General features: G+C 46.2%; 1 pseudogene; it reads right to left on the bottom strand.

Moving 5' to 3' along the window:
- Positions 1–756: 756 nt before the first annotated feature.
- Positions 757–10,670, bottom strand: LOC119435809 (locomotion-related protein Hikaru genki-like; annotated as a pseudogene).
- Between the last annotated feature and the right edge of the window lie 2,836 nt (positions 10,671–13,506).

Here is a 13,506-nt window from a genome sequence, read left to right as displayed (position 1 = left end):
CGTATGCACTACAGTCTCGACGCGGCGAAGCGGAGACGAGACGACGAGAGAAGCGTTGTTGATCTCACCAAAAGACGTTGTGTCGGAACGTCGTACAGGCTGCCAGAGCGTGGCAGCTCTGGCTCGGAGGGAGAAGACAGGCGGCTCGGCAGCACGGGCCGACGGTGGTGGCGTTCTGGTCGGGCAGCTGATCGTGGCAATCGGGCTCGTAGCCCGACAGCTCACGTTCTGCCCACGGACGCAGACGCTCACCGGCCTCGGGCAGCAGCAGTTGACTATCGGGCAGGGTGGCGATGCCCGGGAAGGCAGGCGGCTTGGCAGCAGGGGTTGACGGCGGCGGCGTCCTGGCCGGGCAGCTGGTCGTGGAGCTCGGGCCCGTAGCCCGACAGCTCTCGTTCTGCCCACGGGCGCAGACGCTTGCCGGCCTCGGGCAGCAGTTCTCGAACGGATGGAGTGGCGGCGCCCAGGAATGGGTTGGCAGGAGGCCCCAGCCGGGTGAAGTCCTGGTGGCTCGGGTCCGGAACCCGACTGCCGTCTTCAACTCCCGATCCGGTGGCCGACCTTGTCCTGGTGCCGCTTCTGGAACTCCTCCCCCTACTGCCAGCGCGGCTCCTTTTTCTGCTGCTCAGGTCGATTCGTCGATTTCTCATTGGCTGCTCGAGGCTCCGTGTTCTTTTGTGATTGGATTGGCTTTTTTTCTTTTGATTTCTTTTCTTGCGCCGCGTGTTCACGCGCCGGACGGTCTTCGGCGTCGTCGTTTTCGGCGCAGCGCGGTAGAGCGGCGCGCGCTCTCCTTGTCTGCTTCTTGTTTGAAATGCAACGCACCTTGTCGCACACCACAAACATCACCGTCGCGACCACACATCACAAGTGTTCACCTGAATATCAGAAGCATATAAAAAGTTTAACATTCTCGGCACTCGGCACTGCAAGCGCTCCAAACCGTGATTAGTTCTTGAGCAAGGCAACACCCACTCATTTCCGTTTTTAAATTCGCGATTCAATTAGGTTGCACAGATTTCTGAAGTCCGTATTGTTAGGCCATATATATATATATATATATATATATATATATATATATATATTGTTGAAGACTAGGTTATATTCGTAACAGTGTTCAATAGGCAAAACAATAAGAGCGCGAAATATTTCGAGTGTATGTGCATCAAATGGAGCATTAATAGTATGCCGTACGGTCATCTTTTGTAGTGCTTTTAAACTGTGAATGCTTGTTCGGGATGGCGTACCCCCCACCAGGTTACACTAATGAACACGTGCAAGGAAGAGACGGTTATAAAATATGAGTATTATTTTAGAAGCCAGCGTGTGTCCTAATCGGCAAATTATGCCACATGTTTTCGCCAGGCTAGACATATTACGTTCTGCGTGTGCAAACCAAGTTCAAATATTTGTTAAAAATCACTTCTAACGTTTTTACATTATCTACTAGTTGTATTCTTTCGCTGCCGAGAAAAAGAGCAGGGTTGCTGTTTACGTGCCTTTGAGGTGGCGTAAACAGTACAGCCTTAGTTTAACTCGTATCAATTGCTAGTGAATTTTATTTACTCCACTTCTCTAATTGGTTTGAAGCCATGTTTGCTAAATCTATAGGATGCACAATATCAAGCGTTCGAAAAAGCAAGGCTATTGTCATCGACGTAGAATATGAGATGTGCATGTTATTATTTGTGATATCATTATGATAAAGATTAAATAAAAGAGGTCCAAGTAAACTTCCCTGGGGAACACGTTGCGTTAGTGGTCTTGTTGATGAAAGTTACGTACCAAGAGTGGCGCGCTGCTTCCTGTGTTCAAGATATCATTGCAAAGGTTCAAGGGCGAACCCGCGAAAGCCGTAATGCTAGAATTTTGCAAATAAAGTTTCGTAGTTAATATAATCAATGCTTTGAAAAAGGCTATGAAAATTCATGGCGTTCACATATTGCTCTCGAAATTATTAAGGTTAATTTTTTGCGTTAGCAGAGCAAGCTTTGCGCACGTTCCATGCCGGGAAGCAATCTGCATATCTCGTAAGATATTATACTTATAAAACATTTACGTAATTCTGTTGCATATTATATTTTCTAGTGCCTTAAGGCTCATTCACACCGGCGACTGGAGGAGGTCGCGCGACCATTTGCGACTCGCGAACAAAAAGCGACCGAAGGCGACTGATGTTCACACCGGCAAGCCCGGCTGAGCGCGACCTGCAAGTCGCAATCCCGGACATTCTCGTTCTTCAGCGAGAATTCTAGGGATCTACGCAGTTAGCGCGCATTTCGCTGGCACTGTGTAAATTGGTTTGGCGTTCCGGCAACAGCCATGGATTTTGATTCGAGCGATGGCTGGATTTTGATTCGAGCGAACAGGAAGACGTCGTCCCTGTGCTGATGTGCTCCGCCGGGGTGTCAGCTGTGGCAGCGCGGAAGCTCCCGAAGAAAACGCGACGCTCGTGGGTGCGCCCGTGCTTCCGCTCGCGTGAAGTGACCGGCCACGCAAGCCGCCTCCTGCCCGAACTTTGTGCGCATGACAACGAGTATTATCGAGAGCAAGTTGTAATTTCTAGTTCGCATTGCGTGTTATTCGGTGCATAATATTAAAGCAAAGCTGTTCACCCGCTGTTCACCTTTGGGTGGCGTGCTCATCCAACGAACGGCAGCTGGAAAAAGGGTTTGTGTTGTGCTTTCTTTTCCTGCTGTTTAGCTTCCAGCGAATGCGACCGCGTACATTCGACACGTTGCTGCAACTGCTGCGTCCAAGAATAACAAGACAAGACACCAATTACCGGCCTGTAGCCTGCATATCGTGACGCGGACATTGCATTTGGCGTGGACGACGACACATCACTTTCGGCGCGACGCTGATTGGTTGAGCAGCTTTGCGACCACGGTCGCGCGACTGAAAAATCGCGCAGTGAGCGACTGACCCAAAATGGTCGCTTTTCGAGAAAAGCGACCATTTGCGACCATTTGCGACTGGTCGCTTTGCGACCAACTTGGTCGCGCGACCACTGTCAGTCGCCGGTGTGAATGAGCCTTTAGAAATCACGCGAATTACAGATACCGGCCAATAATTTTTGGACCCGTTCTTGTTTCCGGACGTAAATGAAACGTTCACTTTCACGTGCTGCATTTTCTCAGGAAAGACGCCACTGGATAAACAAAAATTAATAATCTGAGTAAGCGCTTGCAAAAAAAGTTCAAGCACAAATTTAATGGCCCTAATCTCAAGCCCATTTCTATCCCGCGATGTTCTCTCTTTAAGGACGTAGAGGCCGAGTATGACTCTTCTGGTGTTGTAGGTTCAAAATTAGGCTGTGTGTCTGGCTATGTTAGAAAGGAAGTTGCATTTACGTCATGGGTGCTTAAGTTTAGAGATATAAAGTGTTTCTTAAGTTTGTCAGCTAATTCTTTACCTTTAACTTTTTTATTATGAACTGTTAGGTCTTGCTCCGGCTGTTTGTGAGATTTAAATACTAAAAGTTTAATTCGCGCCAAACGACATCGCTCTGAGTTGCCCTCTATTAAAGACTTTGTGAAAATGTTTCTTCGGAGCCTTCCTCAGAAATTTATTCACAACGTTTCGGTATGTTTTAAAAGAGGATAAATCCGCGGGTCCTCGAGTCTTCACCAACTTAGCATACAGCCAATTTCTTTCGCGGATCATTTTGAGGCAGTCATCTGTAACCCACGTTTTCTGAATTTTTTGCGGTCTCTTTACTTTTTATACGGCGCACAGTATTCGTAAAGGTTCAAAACTATGCCCACGAATATGACAAAAGCTTCATCTCCTTCTCTTCAATAGAGCACAGAGCTTAAATTTATTTTTTTCGATTTCTGTGCGAGATTGGTTAAGAGTCTTCGCAATAATTAAATGAATCAGAAATGACTAAGAATGATGCAAGCTGCTAGATGCCTCATTAACTTTACAGAACATGTACATGGGCGAATGGCCACTTATGTTTCCTGCAATTCCACCAGGCTGTACCGAGCCCACTGCGCTATTTGTGACAAACTAGTAAAGCAAGCTCTCGGAGTTGGCACAATTTCAAGTGGGCGCTGTAATTACGTTTCTGCAGCCGAACAATTGAGAAGAATCCGCGTTCGGCATTACTTGGGCGTATTTAGTAAATGTTAATATCAATATAACCGCCAATGGCAAGTCGTAAGTCATTTGTGTACAGAAAACACAACAATCCTCCCAAAAACTAGAAAAACTCGCAATGTCACAAGGGAGACGATACACAACAGTGAAGACACACCTGCGGGATTCCAGAGTTAATACTTCATGTCTATTCTCAGTGCCGAGTGACTTGGGAGCATGCTACATAAAATTGACTCAGATACAAGCAGTAATACCTCCGCCACCCCTATCAGAAATATTCAAGAAGAAAGTTTCAAACAACGAATACTATCTGTTTGAAGTAGCCAACAGCTACCCATACGTTATTAATTCGGCATGTTATCACAACTTGTTTTATCGTTCTTTTTTTGTCAGGTGTTCCTCCTTTAAAATTTATTACTTAGGTTTGATAGCATTGTCTTTTTTCTAATTTTCTTAGCACTTAGACGCCCGGTTTTAAACATGAAATCATTTCTGACAACTGCGCATTGTCGGTTCCCTCGTTCTTGCTCAGTTTGCCGTTGGTCTATATAAAACACCTAGTTATTGTCACTCCGTGGAAAGCAGCCCACCACCTGTCTGTCATTTTGCTCGGTCCTAGCGTTCGTGCCACCGGTTCCAACTTTTGGTCTGCACTTGTCACTTCCACCGGGGCACTGGTGAGAATATTGAAACTTCACTTAACATAGACTTTCTTCAACATACTCACCCTTTTCCTCGCACTTCGGAGACAGAACTGACCAACGTCCGCTTCCAAGACAAGTGGCTACGTCGGGCCCACGCAGTTGATACCCCAAGAAGCAACGGAACCGAGCTTCGCTACCCACCGGAGCCTGTCCTGCAATTCCTTTAAGCAACACGTCGCCGTTCTCAGGGGCCGCAGGTATCTTGCAGTGCACCTCTGCAAAGAAGCAAAAGAGTATAGGTATTTTATAGTGCGAATACTCGTATTAGCGTTATCGTATTATTAGAGCAGTTGAGTCCGATGACCACATATCACCGATACTGTATTCCCGTGATGTCGTAGTCTACTACGCTCGCGCACTTATACTTAAGCGCACCTTTAAGAACGCCTGATTCGGGAGCCTAGCACTATGGCCCAGTGAACACACTGCAGTTCCAGGACGTTAAGCCCCGCAGTTTTTTTTATATCTACTAGAGTGACTGACTGCGCTTTGCTGCAAGCGTTGGCGTGGTAGTTCAGCGCAGCGCATTATAACGGATAGATTAGGTGACAAGTTTTAGTACTTATATATTTGTGGTATATTTCTGTGTGATATGATAAAAGACAAGCGTGAAAGACAAACAGTACTGCTGGAAAATAGCCATACGTGTATTCATTCGTTCCTTCCAACAGTTGCTTATGACTATAATAATGCGCTGCACTTAAAGCTCATTACGAAACCTTCTGAAAATACAGAAATCTGCTAAGAATTTTAGTGAAGCTGAGCAGTAATCCTAATTAAACGTACATTTCTAGGTGGCAGTGTACGATTACATGAACACAACAGCTTGCGTATAAAGTTACCCCTAATGCGTACTCCAAATATTCATCACCTCAGTTTCATTTTTTTGTAAGACATCGCCACACCTGTTTAATTACGAACGTTTCTTTTTTTCAATTTGTATCGAAGGCGTAGCCATAAAGCTCTTTCGAGGCACGTCGGAGGGGTCAGATGGTGCAATTGAAAGGCAGCTCAAACATGTTTCTGAAAATAAGTGTTCAAGGCGGATTAACTTACCTTTTAGTTATAGGCACTGACAGTAATGGGGCATATGATGCAGCAAATGTGCAGCGCTGAATGCCCTTTTAGTAGACAAATTGATTGTATTTGGCATTTTTGTGGATAGGCATGTAACTGTGCCTCCAAATTAGTACACACGCAGTACAAGTATCATATGGTGCATTTCGTCCGTCCACCGTGGCATAACTGGGCCTCAATTCACAAAAAGCTCTTGCGCGATAACTTTTTCTAAGAAGAAATCCCGCCATTGCTGATACTGGATATGTTTTACAGCGTAAGCTGTTATGGGCTCATTGCAATAGCCATTTCGGTTCGCGATGCTGTCCGCCACCGCCTCCGCCGCAGCCGTTGGGAACCGTAACCGCTATCGCCGGAAATGCGAAAGAAGTACCCCGTTCCCGCCGATATCGAACCCGCGCCCGCTGCGGGGCGAGCCAGATACTCTACCACTGCGCCACGCAAGCGCTTGCTATCGGGCAGCGGAAAAAATGCTCTAAAACGCTCCCTATGCAGGCGTACAGGCGCAGATGACCCGAGCCTCCGCCAGTATGGTGGCGCCATCTAGATAAGGCACCGGTAAACGCAGCATGTGCAGGCGCACTCGACGAGATGAAATTCAGACGAGGTGCACAATCACAAAAAAGCGCGATCCCCAGCCTCCACCAGTAGGCGGCCCCATCTAGTTAGGATGCCCTGCAAACGCAGCGTGCGCAGACGCAGACGACGAGATGCGATTCAGACAAGGTGCGCAATCAACGCGATTCCGATGCGAGATGTGCGCCACGTATTTGGATACCTCTCGGTACAGGTTATGGCGTCTCTCTCAAGGTAAGAACCGCTGCTGAAGAAGTGAATCGTACAGCTACTTGCGCGGCTACAACCAGGTATCATCGGGGTCAGCAGACAGCTGTGCAGAGAGCATTAGAGGCCGCAGCTCGCCGTAGACGCCGGGCGGACAGTTCAGACCGTTCTCGTCAAAACAAGGCGAAGAGACTTTGTCGCGAAGACCCTGGTGTGAGTGGTGCCGAAATTGGAGGCCATCATCCAGTGCGGAAGCCGCAACCACGCAAGAGAAGGTGAGCTGGAAAAAAACGCAGGCGAGGATCGATGCGGTGGTAGGTTGCTCGGCTCCGGTATGGAGCCGCCCCTTTTCGGGATCAGCCAACGAAAACGCTTAATGCAAGAAATCGCGTTTAGGTTCCAAAGAAAGCTTAACGCTTTTATATCGTAATACTATCGCCTGTGCTATTCATTGTAATACCACAATGGCCGCTCCATCAAAACGCACATAGAACGGCCGTGGAATCTGCACTAGCTCTGTGATCGGCTCTCTGACCCCTTTGTAAGGATCACTGTGCCGATTGTAGGCGCACGTCATTGTAGAGATTTGCCTTTCCAGCAACAGTAGTGGCACATAGTTCTTCTGTAACATTATCGTTAGTATTCTTTCCCGCTGCTAACATTTCTCTGCCTAAAATCGTTTTTATTGATTTTCATGAGGAACGAGGAAGCTCGTTTGAAAGCCTTCAATACAGCGAAACAAAGTATGGTTAAGTGCTAAAATGTCGCCATGGTATCAACAAGCATTTCTAATAACTTTATCCCCTACCGTGAGTTGTTTACATGCGTCTTAAGCGCTTCTGGCGCTTTCGAGGTTTCAGATCTCTGCGGGATAGCTGAAAAACGACATCTGGAACCATAACTGGCAGTTGGGCTAGTTGGTCTTGATTCAACTTTGAAACGCGCAAAAAAAATCAGTTGAGAGTCAGCGCTGTCCATGTGCGCTTCTCTGTCGTCCGCATTGTTTCGTGCATTGTAAGTCACTTCAAAGATACATCTGGGAAGTCGCAAAATAAGCCACCAACCCTGGTTGCTTTCCAAGAATGTGTGTAGCATGTTTTTGGGTGGTGGTCATTTGTGGCACTATGGTAACCTATGGGTCATGGGTAGCCCTCCCATTATCACCATGCCTTGCCCGTACGCTGCACCCAACTGGTACTTCAAGCGCCATTTCCTGATAGGCTAGTTCGGAACCCTGTGCAGCGTCGGCGACCGCCTCTGGTAACAGACGCTGCGTATCTGGTCACAGCGTCTGGTCGCCCCGGTACCAACGGAACCAATACACGGTATCACCACACGGTACGGCCGTACAACCATGCCATTTCTGCCGCTGTGTTGGACTGCGTTATTTTAAGAATCGGCCCACAAAAACGGTTAGAGGATTGATAAAAAATCAAGTTAGTTCCCGAAACATACTAAAAACGCTGTAAAAACTATCGATATTAAAGAAAGTCAATTTGCCGGTAGTTATTCATCACCGTTACAAATACGGCACAGTACGGAGCCTCTGGCGCCGCGGAGTGAGTTGCTCCGGTTGTCGATACGACTTTGCACGTACCTAGGCAGACAACGCGACGCAATAATTGTGCTAACGAGCCTCGACAGCACCGCTTCTCTTCGCTGCTGTGGAGGCACCCTATCATTGTGCCAAATAACCACAAATGCGCAGTTCTTTAAACAATTACAGTTATCTCACATAACTTGTGTGAGACTCTCGCGTTTGCCGGTACTCACTGTTAAGACACCTTAATGGTTGTTCCAAACCCTTATTACCTACCTGATATCTTGATGGTGATGGAGTGGTGCGTTCCATTCACCGTCTCGCAGCTGTACGTCCCGGAATGCAGGTGTGTGGTTCGGTTAATCTGCAGCATGTATGCATTTTCACCAACATCCGCGGGACCTCCTTTGGCCCAGGCGGAAGCGCCGTAACTCGGAACGCTGCCGTTGTGAAGCCACGTAACTTCCCGCCTAGTGTAGTCCGAGGGTAGAGGCACTTGAGTCGCAGGTTGACGCCAGGTCGCACCACCAAGCTGCCGTTGTCGTCAGAGGATGCCCACTCGTCATCCGCCACACCATCGTAAAGGATGGATGGCGTCGTTGTGTTCCCCGCTGAAACGGCAGGGAAGTGAAGCCGCGAAAACTTTGGCCGTGAATTAGTGCACTTCAAAGAGAAAAATAACACACACACAGCAATGACCTAAAATGAGTGCCACCGTATTTAAAGGAAAACATCAGAGCCATGATAATTGATTCACGGAATGTAGGTCAGGCGGCGAGCTTTCCTTTTGCCTCCACTCTTAGCTTTGCTTCATCGAACACAATTTCCGCATTTGGTACTGCGTTTTATGCATCCTGTACTGAACCTCCAGATTTTTAAAAACAAAATAAATTCAAAGAGCCAAGACAGTGATAAAAATATAGCTCAATTTTGGAACGTTTCTTTCCAATGGGAAATGAATTATTTTGCTGTAGGTGCGATTGCCTACCCGGGTCTGCCATATATAATTCACAAAAGCGCACCATAGGATCCTGCATAACAAACCTTTCTCGCTTAGGATCCGGTTCAGTCATGCGACTGTACCACGCACCGGACGCACTCTATTCGTTTTTCATTCAGGTGGTGAAGTTCAGCCAACTAGCCTAAATTGCCACATTCCCGCACTTCCGAGCAACGTCGCGACGTTGCTCGGAAGTGCGGTGACGAACGGATCGATGACGAACGGATCGTCACCCGTGTCTGTTTGTCACCTGTGCTAGCAACGTGGTTAATCGCATCCCTCTTTCTTGTGGTAAACAGTATACAGGTCAAACGGGACGCTGTATCAGTGACCGAGAACGCTCAAACAATATTAATAAAAGCGTACGTGACGGTTGGCTTGCATGTCACTGCAGTTCGTGTGAGCGTGAACCGCTGTTTGCTGAAAGTACTATTCTCAGCAGAAGTGGTGATCAACTAACATGCCGAACAATTCAGGCTGAAATTATTTAGCGACTAGGCTCTGTGTGTGTCAGCACACCATCTGTGCATTTGTCTGATAAGGAGTTAACCTTGCTAAAGCTGTGAATTGAGTATATGCAATGTGATCAGTGACGGCTATAAACACGGGTCGCCGAAAATAAAGCTTTTTGTTAAAAGTTAGCGCAAGTCTGTCGTCCGGTCTTTGCTGTCGTGTATATCTACATTACAATTCACCACTATGCCATATCAACAAACTCAAACAGCCACAATACTGAAATTCTTGACGAAACAAAAACGAAGCCATAAATGTATAGGAGATACAAAATACTCCCGCTGGGTTATCTCCATACTGCCTGCTTTACCCATGTGAGCGCTCTGCTAGCTAGACACCATCCTTCAGTGCAACGCTGATCTCCGTTTTCCAAGCTGCTCAATACGCCGAAGAGTTCACCCAGGTTGGCTTCTGCTTCAGCACTACTAATCAACGGCGCCAAAAACATGGTCTCGATGCTCAAAGTCAATCAGCGCCTTCACAAAACGAAAATACAACATAACCAGATAATACAGACAGAACGCTGGAAATATTCGCCTGTTGTCGTTTTTAATATCCTTGTTATCACCTACTACATGCAACAATACATTATATTCTACAGGAGAATTTCGACTTTTTCGCAGTGTTGTTGTCCAACTGAGGTTACAACGAATCAGCACTCACCCATGATCTGCTCAAGCGTAGGAAGCGGCTGGCATCTTGGTGGTTTGCTCGACCAGCGCCTGGAAGCCAGGCAGCGTAGCTCCGCAGCGCCAATCAGCCTGTGACTGCCGGCAGGGACACACCAGAAGCGAACCACTGAACCCACGGGAAGTGTGTCCGACGGCAGATCCGGAGCACGATACCTCCCGCTGTTGTGAGCAGACAGTACCACGTGGTCGTCAGAAGCGAGGGCATCCAATCCCGGGCAGCCAGCATTATCATCTAGACGGAGTGGGCATAGAACGTATGCGAGATATTTTCACAGCCCAACACTCAATAGAAGGCGGCCTTCCGATGTGTCTGGCAGCCCGTGTAGCAATTTAGCACTTCATCTTCCAAAATCACAAATGGTAAAGTACGTTGCTCTTCAAATATATTTATCAACATTAAAAATATTCAAGGACTACAGAGAAAAGCCGTTCAATATATTTATTGTAAATTGTCGCCAGTTTTATTCAACGTCATAACTCATGGCAACAAACGGTATCTAAATGCTCGCTTTACTCCCCGGGATGACGTATAGTGGCTTTGGCATTGTGCTGCTAAGCTCTAAAATGCGGATCGAATGGCCGCCGTGGTGGCCGCATTTCGATGAGGGTGAAATGAAAGACCGCCCGTGTACCATGCATCAGCTGCACGTTAAAAACCCCAGGTGGTTAAAATTAAGCCAGAGTCCCCCACAACGGCGTCCCTCATAATCATATCGTGATATTTGCACGTAAACACCAAAATGTTTTAGTTTCTCTTAACTTTGTCTCTTTCCTTACCAAAAATATACGGCGGGACCTCGATGACAGACTAGAAGAACGAACTACTGTTCCCATTCAACATCTTTCCCTTTACCACCAGTGAACCCTGCGAGGCATCTACTCTGCCAGAGCCTGAGGGGTAAGGTCAGGGGGTGTAGGGTAGCTATGAGGACCTCGAACTTTAGAGTAAATTTTAAAAGGCCTTTGTGCTCGCGCTTCCTCCCAGGACGAGGAGGGGACGGAGACGCACTTTTGGGAGAAATGCAGTTTGTGAACGCGACTAACTGGTTACTAAATACCAGGTGGCACTCACTATTTTGTAAATAGTCAATTGCTTCTGCTACTTATTGATATTTACTACTCTTGCCTTATGTGTGCTTGAATGTAGAGGTTCTGTATATCTGGTAGATCGACGGAAATCGCCCTACTGCATCAAAAAGACTAATTATTACGGAACATCGAAGCTAAAAACTAACAGTAGTCATCCATATGACTTCTCCAAGGCGTTTTTTACGAATAATTGTGCAAGAAAAATTAGGTTATTATGGAAACCGTGGCATTCCGTTAGATTTCATTAAGTTATACCTAGCACACCTCATCCACAGGCATCTGTCAGATGGAAACTTTATTGATCAAAATACATTCATCATGTCGTACCACAGGGAAGTATTCTGGGCCCCCTGTTTCTTATAATTTATGTTAACGATATTGTAAGACTTGACAACACTATTGATTACGTTATCTAAGCGGATGACTCTAGGTTATTATACACTGGTACTAGAGAAAAAAAAACAGCCAACATAATTTTAAGGAAACTACATACATGGTTAAGTGCTCACTGATAAACTGCTCTAAAACTCAAGCCGTGTTTTTCACCTCAAGCAGACAGCAAGCAACGTGTCTTCACTGTAGGAGCGCCATAACATTTCAATTAATTTGTCCTCCTTTGATAAAACATTCGGTCTTTTCTTCTACGTATATGGTATGGGATTTCTTCTTAGTATGGGATCACCACTGCGCCAACCTCCAGCCCAAATTTTGGAAAGCTGTAGGATTTCTTAGAGAATTTCAAAATTTTCTACCGGTTAAACAAAAAACCCATTCTGCACAACGCAGTCTTGAACTCGCACTTACGTTATTGTCATTTAATCTGGGGCAATGGTAGGAAAAAATCCGCCAGTGGTCTTACAGTTATGCAAAACGATGCGTTACCTGCCGTCGCTAATTTATCTCATAATTTTTATACCTACAATTTGTTCAGAAGATGCAGTGTAGAAAGCTCATTCAATATTGGAGCATAAATTATTTCGTTCTTTAAAGATTGAGATCCGCAATGACAGAGCTGACGTACGATCTACTGCAAAATTCTGTGACTTTTTGTAAAATTTTGTGTGAGGTCTGTTAAGTGCAAGAAGCGTTGTCAACGCATTTATTCTGCTTTGATATTGTGACTCATGTGCTTACTTTTCTACAATGATCCTCTCGTATATGTATATATGCAAGATGGTGTAGTGTAATTTTGCTGAGTTTATTTCGGCTTGATAAGCAAATAGCCTGCCATTTGTACTGCCAGATTTTATGGAAAGGTGGGGCTAGTCGAGCTGCCGTAACCCTTTATTCACGAGTGTTGCCTACAGGCAACATACCAGAATTTTTTTTCTCGCTGAGTTCTTGTATTAAGTTCAAAGTTCCGAGGTAAATGTTTTCGGCCAACACTGAATAACAGGCATCAAGCGTCATCCGTTGGTTTCGAGCGGGAACACAGGATGAAGTAGGAGAAGTTTTGCACGCGAGTCCCTTTTTTTAATGAACGGTCAGAGGAGACAGACTGATGCAAGACCTCCAGCTGCGGTGATGTCACACACGTGATGCAAAACAAATTAACTGTACAGCCTCCCGCATTCTTAGCTATATCGCGCGAGAACACTATAATATGGTCGTGCGTCGTCCTGAAGGGAACATTGCATTAGACGACTCTTGCACAGGAGAGCGCTTAGTGCACCTGAGAGTACTTCAGCCGGTCTCACTGATTATCGTAAAGGCGCTAAAGTGACGCGTCATGGACGCTCGCACGATATAGCTAAAAATGCGGGAGTCTGTACATCTATGGTTCAGATGTGACGAGAGCTGACGGTACAAATTCCAAACGAAGCTATAGTGGTGCGTCCACCCTATCGCTGAAAAAGCTTCCGCGAATTATTTTTGTTTTTTATTTTCGTTAGTTATGCTTATTCTCGTTGTTTTTCCACACTAAGATAGAAAATAAACATTATCTTCGTGCATTTATATGTGCCGTCATTATAGGGTAATGCGGCCTTTTTTAACCCTCCTCAT

This window comes from Dermacentor silvarum, unplaced genomic scaffold (genome assembly GCF_013339745.2).
Source record: "Dermacentor silvarum isolate Dsil-2018 unplaced genomic scaffold, BIME_Dsil_1.4 Seq925, whole genome shotgun sequence".
Lineage (NCBI taxonomy): Eukaryota > Metazoa > Arthropoda > Arachnida > Ixodida > Ixodidae > Dermacentor > Dermacentor silvarum.
The sequence above is the reverse complement of the archived record's forward strand: the minus strand, read 5'-3'. Positions and strand labels throughout refer to the sequence as shown.